This window comes from Camelina sativa, chromosome 13 (assembly GCF_000633955.1).
Source record: "Camelina sativa cultivar DH55 chromosome 13, Cs, whole genome shotgun sequence".
In the NCBI taxonomy this organism is placed as follows: Eukaryota; Viridiplantae; Streptophyta; class Magnoliopsida; order Brassicales; family Brassicaceae; genus Camelina; species Camelina sativa.
In genome coordinates, this window is record NC_025697.1 from 21,758,153 (window position 1) to 21,764,921 (window position 6,769).

General features: G+C 37.1%; 2 long non-coding RNA genes across 2 annotated transcripts; both read right to left on the minus strand.

Moving 5' to 3' along the window:
* Positions 2,957-4,118, minus strand: LOC104737427. The gene is made up of 3 exons (XR_759734.1): positions 3,920-4,118; positions 3,800-3,842; positions 2,957-3,271 (listed from the first exon to the last, which is right to left on the minus strand). It is a non-coding gene; the product is annotated as an uncharacterized LOC104737427 (long non-coding RNA).
* On the minus strand, positions 6,120-6,487 carry LOC109128495. The gene is made up of 2 exons (XR_002034928.1): positions 6,440-6,487; positions 6,120-6,200 (listed from the first exon to the last, which is right to left on the minus strand). It is a non-coding gene; the product is annotated as an uncharacterized LOC109128495 (long non-coding RNA).

Sequence of the window (6,769 nt, forward strand, 5' to 3'; positions counted from 1 at the left end):
ACCACTCGCAGCCCCTTTTGTTGCAACTGACCCAAACTGAGCAGGTTATTTCTTAGGCCAGACACAAAGTAAACTAATGTGATCACTGTGATGGTGCCATTGATTTCCAGACGCAAGCTTCCCATTCCCTCTACCATCATTCTTCTATCATCACCAAGTCTGACATTTTGTCGAAAAGTGTCATCAAGCTCAACAAACCACTCCTTTGTGCCACACATGTGGTTGCTACAACCTGAATCTAGGAACCAGACATGCTCCTCTTCTCCCTTTTCAATGTCAGACGACATCGACACCATTTCTTCTTCCATCTCAGCATAATTAGCTTCTTTATCCCATTCTGGACACTCGGACTTGTAATGTCCCATTTTGTGGCATTTGTAGCACTCCACCATCTCCTTTGAAGTGCTTCCACGCCCCCTTCCTTGATAACCACCTCGACCTCGTCCTCGGTTTGGAGAACCTCCTATGCCTCTGCCATAGGTTGGTCTCCATTGACTCTCCACCTTCAGGGCATACTCCTCTCCTCTGTGTTTGCTTAGATTCTGCTCGTGCACCATCAACGAGCTTTGCAGTCCATCAACTGACATCAACTTGATGTCATTTGATTCTTCGATGGCACATACTACGTATGTGAACTTTTCCACCAAAGTTCGTAGGATTTTCTCCACCACCTTTGAATCTGGCATGTCTTCTCCCAAATTTCTCATGTTGTTGGCAACCTCCATCACTCTTGAGAAATACCCGTCAATGTTCTCACCATTCTTCATTTCAAGGATCTCAAACTCTCTGTGCAACCTCTGCAATTGTGCGCTTTGAACCCTGTCATTGCCTTGAAATTTCTGCTTCATCGACTCCCACAAATCCTTGGAAGTCTCCTTCTTTGTGATTGTTTTTAAGATGGTCTTGTCGATAGACGCAAACAAGTAGTTCTTTACCTTGTGATCCGTGACTGTTTTCTCCGCCATCTCCGTTCTCTGTGGTTCAGTAAGGATCACATTTCTCTCTTGCCGTGGAATCCCAGTCTCAATGAGATCCCACCACTCCTTTGATTTGAGCAGATTCTCCATGAGCATCGCCCGGTGTTCATAGTCCCCATTAAACTTAGGCACGATCAATGTGTCCTTCTTACTCATTCTCTCTGTGTTTGTTTTGATTAAGAAAGGCTCTGATACCACTTGTTAAAAACAGATCGGATAACTTTGTGGAACAGAGCAAGACTTTTTTCGTAGAGTTCAAGCTGTTCCCTTCAACTTCTGAATCCACACTCTGTTTTGTAGAGTTCAAGTTGTCATCTTCAACTTCTGAATCCACACTTAGTTTTGTCTTCTTCTTCTTACTTTTCCTCTTCATCTTATTGTCTGTGTTTTCTTGAGCTCCCAAATCAATCTCATCCAGCTTATTCATGTCATCAGCATCATCCAGTGGTTTCTCCTCCCCTTCAATCCCTTCATCAACTTTGGAGCTTTCACTGTTTCCTATCACATCACCCTCAGATTTTTTCATGCTCTTCTTCTTCTTCTTCTTCTTCTTTCCACCATCCTCAGATTCAGAATCAACCCTTATCTCCTTATTTTTCATTTTCCCATCATCCTCAGCTTCAGAATCAATCCTTTGCTTCTTCGATTTCTTATTCTTAACTACAACGTCGTCACCCAATTTCTCTCTTTCACACCCATCCTTTGTCTCTCGGCTTTGCTTCTTCTTCTTCATAGAAATGTGCTCGGGAACTACTTCTTCTGCGGTTCCCACAGAATCGGCCCTAATGTCACTCATCTTCTTCTTCTTCTTCTTCTTCTTCTCCTCAGCAATCTCAGTTTCCGGCGGATGTTGTAAGATACAAAACCCTAATCAGACAAATCGCCGCGCCGTTAGCTTCTTCTTTAATCGTTTCTGTACAACGGTGTCGTTTTCCTCAATCTCTACAAAAAATTAGAAAGAGGCGTTTTACTTATTTTAATGGGCCTTTTTAATAGACGAGCCCATTTAAGCTGTTAATTGAATCAAAAAACTCCCACATCGGTTCGAACAGGAGACAAAAGCTGTGTTTAAATAAGGTTAGAGTCGGGTAAGTGATTGTCCCTTCGGGGACATCCGATAAAATTGGAACGATACAGAGAAGATTAGCATGGCCCCTGCGCAAGGATGACACGCACAAATCGAGAAATGGTTCAAATTTTTTTTTTCCTCGATTTTCTGATGATGTAACCCCATATCTCTGTTGTTGCAGGCTAGGCCTGGGCATTCGGTTAACCATTCGGTTTTGGTTCGGTTGTATTCGGTTTCGGTTATTTTGGATATAGTAATATAGTAACCATTTGGATATTTATGAAATTTCGGTTTAGTTCGGTTCGGTTTCTTTCGGTTCGGTTTCGGTTTGGTTATTTAAATAAATAACCATAACTAACATAAATTATATTAACATTAACCAAATAAACCAAATATAACCAAAACTAACCGAATATAACCAAAATTAACCAAATATACAATAACAAAAATACAAAAAAGGGAAAAATATTGATTCAATTTTACAAAATAGTATTTAACTTTGTAAATTCAAAATAATAACATTTACATATATTGATTATTTAAAATATTTAATTGTTTTGAATCTAGAAATAATTTATATTTTAAGTTTATTTTATAGTTTTGCATAATATTAAGTATATAATATTTGATATCTTCTAGGTTTTCGGATATTTCGGTTAACCATTTAATTGTCGGTTCGGTTCGGTTCGGTTTCGGTTAGTTTGGATATAGATTTTTACTAACCATTCGGGTATTTGAAGAATTTCGGTTCGGTTCGGTTTAGTTTTTTTCGGTTCGGTTTCGGTCGGTTATTTGGTTATCGGTTATTTTGCCCAGCCCTAGCAGGCTTTGATATTCGTTGTCTAGAGTGTTTGTTCCCCTTACAACTCTTATGATCTTCTAGTTTGTTCTACAGTCCGGACCTCCTGTGTATTGGATTTCAAAGCTTAAACTTAAAAGAATTACAAACACAGAGCTAAGTTTTACAAACATAAGAAGGAAATTTTCAAAGAACAAAGATCACAAAGCTGAAAACTGAATTCCCCATTAGTTGAAAGCAAGCACAATAATCTTCTTCTCCTCTAGAGCCAATTCACAAAAGCAACCGGGAAACACACAACTTAAAGCTCATATCCTAAGGTTGTGACTCTTGTCTTTGCTTTTAGTTTCCGTTTGTTGTTGCTGTTGAGACTGAGAACTGAACTTCTCATTCAGTGCTTCTTTGCAATTCAGTAGATTCCTGAGTCTGCTCCATATCCATAAACCAAATTTTCAAAACAGTGAAGGGATTAAATTCACTCAGGTGCAGAAATTTCAGAGAAGAGATAGAGAATAATTGTCTCTTAAACACCTAACCGAGCATTAAAGTCTTCATCTTTAAACAAAGGACACTGTGAGATTAACAACAACCAGTTCAAGGGTTTACAAGATTACCATAATTTCAGAAACTAAAGTCTTCAAAACCCATAAAGAAAATGGATTAAATAAAGGGTATGTTGCAAATTCAACGGAAATTACAAAATTACCAATTGCAAAGTAATAGTAAATCAATTTTAAAGTTGATCCAATGATCAAAAAACCAATGCACCAGCCGAAAAAGAAAAGAGCTTGTTAAGTCCTACAATTAATCAAATGTAATGACAGAATCGAGTTGAAGAACCGAACTGAGAACAAGGATAATGCTTAGAGTCTCACTCTTTTAAGCATCAAGATACCTAACACAAGCAGAACGACCAATGCAAGTTAGAAAGCATAGGAGTTCAAAAAAACTTACCAGAAATGGAAGTAAATCCACTGGACTAAAGAACAACAAAACCCTGCAACAACGAACATTATTTGATTCTCTAGGGTTCGTCACAATTTGGGGATTTTGGAAAAAAAAAAAAATTTGGACCATTTCTCGATTTGTGCGTGTCATCCTTGCGCAGGGGCCATGCTAATCTTCTCTGTATCGTTCCAATTTTATCGGATGTCCCCGAAGGGACAGTCACTTACTCCACTCTAACATTATTTAAACTCAGCTTTGGTCTTCTCTTCTATGCGATGTGGTATTTTGGATATCGGTTAAAGCTTAAATGGGCTCGTTTGGTAAAAAGGCCAATTAAGATAAGTAATAGGCCTCCCTCTGATTATTATTCTTAGAGATTGAGGAAAACGACGCCGTTGGTTTTGTGACGTTAGCTTTAACAAAATTTAGAGCTAAATTTAAAAATCTAAGTGACTTGTGTGGTTTGAAGTTTGGAAAAAAAAAAAGACTTTGGGATGTTGCTAAATGAGTAAATGTTATTGTTACATTGTTACTACATATCTGATTTGGCGAGAACCTATGGGGGTAATCTAACTAAATCAGTCAACCTTTAGATTTACAGTTATATCAGAAAAAAATCGAAACATTTGCAAGAACCGTCTCCAAAATCATGTCAAGAATAAGGTCTACTAAGACTGCTCCTTTGGACCTCTCCTACGTACCATACTAAAATACTCAACGTTTAGATTGAGATCGAGATGGGGACATTGGTGCATTTGGGAGAAGAATATTGTTGTGAATAGCTTGAGAAAACTCACTGTGCCCTACAAATGTAACTAAAGGCTTTTGATAGAACATTATTTCTGCGCGTCCAAATGTCCAATCAAATGATTCGGCTGGTAAAAAACCTGATATTTTCTTGGATAGCGATGATGATATTGATTTTGAAGACTGATGCATTGGCAACGTTTTTGCTTCTGATCTTCTCGGAGGCACTCACTCTGTTTTTGTACCAGTACTATTTGTTTCTTGTGCGACAAGTTTTCATTTATGGACTTGAACTCATTCTTCTCTTCTGCATTTGAATAGTTCTTGACTCTTGACTAATAAGCTATTTATCCATCGTTCCATAGGCTTTAAGAAATTACACAAAATGAGAATACTAAAAACAGAATCTTTAAGACTAGAGTGAACATCTGGTCCAATCACTTGTAGAAAATGTTGATCCATGGTTTGGTCCTCTGAGTTGCTAGTGCGGGTTCGTCGTTGGACCACTCCTAACAGCTTGATTAAGCTTGGATTCTGATGTGAAAGCTGAGTAACAAGACTACCTGATCCAACATCTTCTTCAGGAGGCATCATCATTTGAGACGTTTCAGAGTCAAAAAAAAATTGTACTTGAAATACTTCGTCAGTGAAAGAACTAATTAATGTACTTGAAAGAGTACTCGTTTGCTCCAATCTTTTGAAAGCATACTTTAAGCAAAAGATACGTTGCCTCCAGTCTCATTTGATTTCGGAAAAGGATTTGGTCAGAAGTTCATAGAACCATCAAAAGGTGAGTGTATAACTGCAATTCAAAGACCTTTTCAAATTTCAGACAAGTGATGAAAAATTGTCTCTCTAACACCTAATAAGCATTAAAATCTTGATCTTTTTGGTGCATATAAACACATGACATTTGCTAAGAGATTGACTAAAACCAGTTCAAGGGGTTGAGAGGACTACCAGCATTTCAGAACCCGAAAAGGGAATGGACACAATGCAGAGAGAACTGTGGGGAAAATTCAACCAAATCTACAAACTTGAAACTCGCAGTAAAAAAGTTAGCCAGTGTCTTAGTTGACGACGATCTGAACATCCACTTGGTTCTTATAGTTTCACCTTTTGAGTCTACAAGATCCAAAGAAACTAACTCTGATACTTACACATTTAGTTTCACCTTTTGTATCCTGAGTCTCTCTCTATATCTCTCTTTTTCTCTCACATGAATTTAGGCATTAGGCAAATGTGTAAGTTAAATATGTTGATGTAATCTTTTGTTGTTGGAGTCCGAAGCTTTTACTTTTGGTAGAGACAAGAGGAAGAAGCTGCATAGCCAAAGGATAGGTTGTTTGTATGTCTATAGCATTTAACATAAAAGCCTCCTTGGATTGTCTTTGATTTGTGAGGCTCTCTTTTAAAGATATTGTTAAAGCTTTCATTAGTTTTAACAAAACAATATACAGTAAGTATCCACCAATTCAACAAATTTTGGTGGCCTCCTGTATATATCGTCGTATGTAAAAGGTGAAGGCTTACTCTATTTTTTCACCTTTTCTCTTGTGCTTTTCTAGATAACACATGCTTCTTCTAAGATTTGATTAGTTTTCTTTTTCTTTTTAATGTGTTTCTCTTCCAAAGTATTTTTTGAGATTTGCTTGGAATCCTATCAAGCAATGGAACAAACGTTGATTAGTTCCTTTTAAAAGAAAATTGGCTCATTAATGAAACTTGAAGTAATTAGAGAAAAAAACATAAATTAAAGCATGAGAACTATTGTAAACACATCTGGAATTTTTGCCATTCATATTGTTTCTCTTTTGTGGGCAAAGAATTAATCTTGAGAGACATGCAAGTCAAAGAAAGTGATATGAAAACTATTTAAATTTATTCATAAAAACAAACCTTGGAGAATTAGGCATGCCTTTATACTCTGGAATTAGCCGCAAACTGGATCAAAAGTGAGTGAATATCATATACATCAAAGTTCAGTAAATGAAACTAAAGTTAAAACAAAAAGTTCAGAACTTTAAGATGTAACCCTGACGGATAGGACCAGCCAGAAGATATCTCAAGTTCTCAGCAAGAAGACCAATCTCCGTTGTTATTTCAGAACAAAATCTCTTCCATAGCTATTCAAAAAAACAAAGACAAATCAACCCAAATAATCTGAAGAAAAACAAACCCAGGATTTAGAATTAGAAGAGAAACAAAATCAACGAACCTTGGAAGATT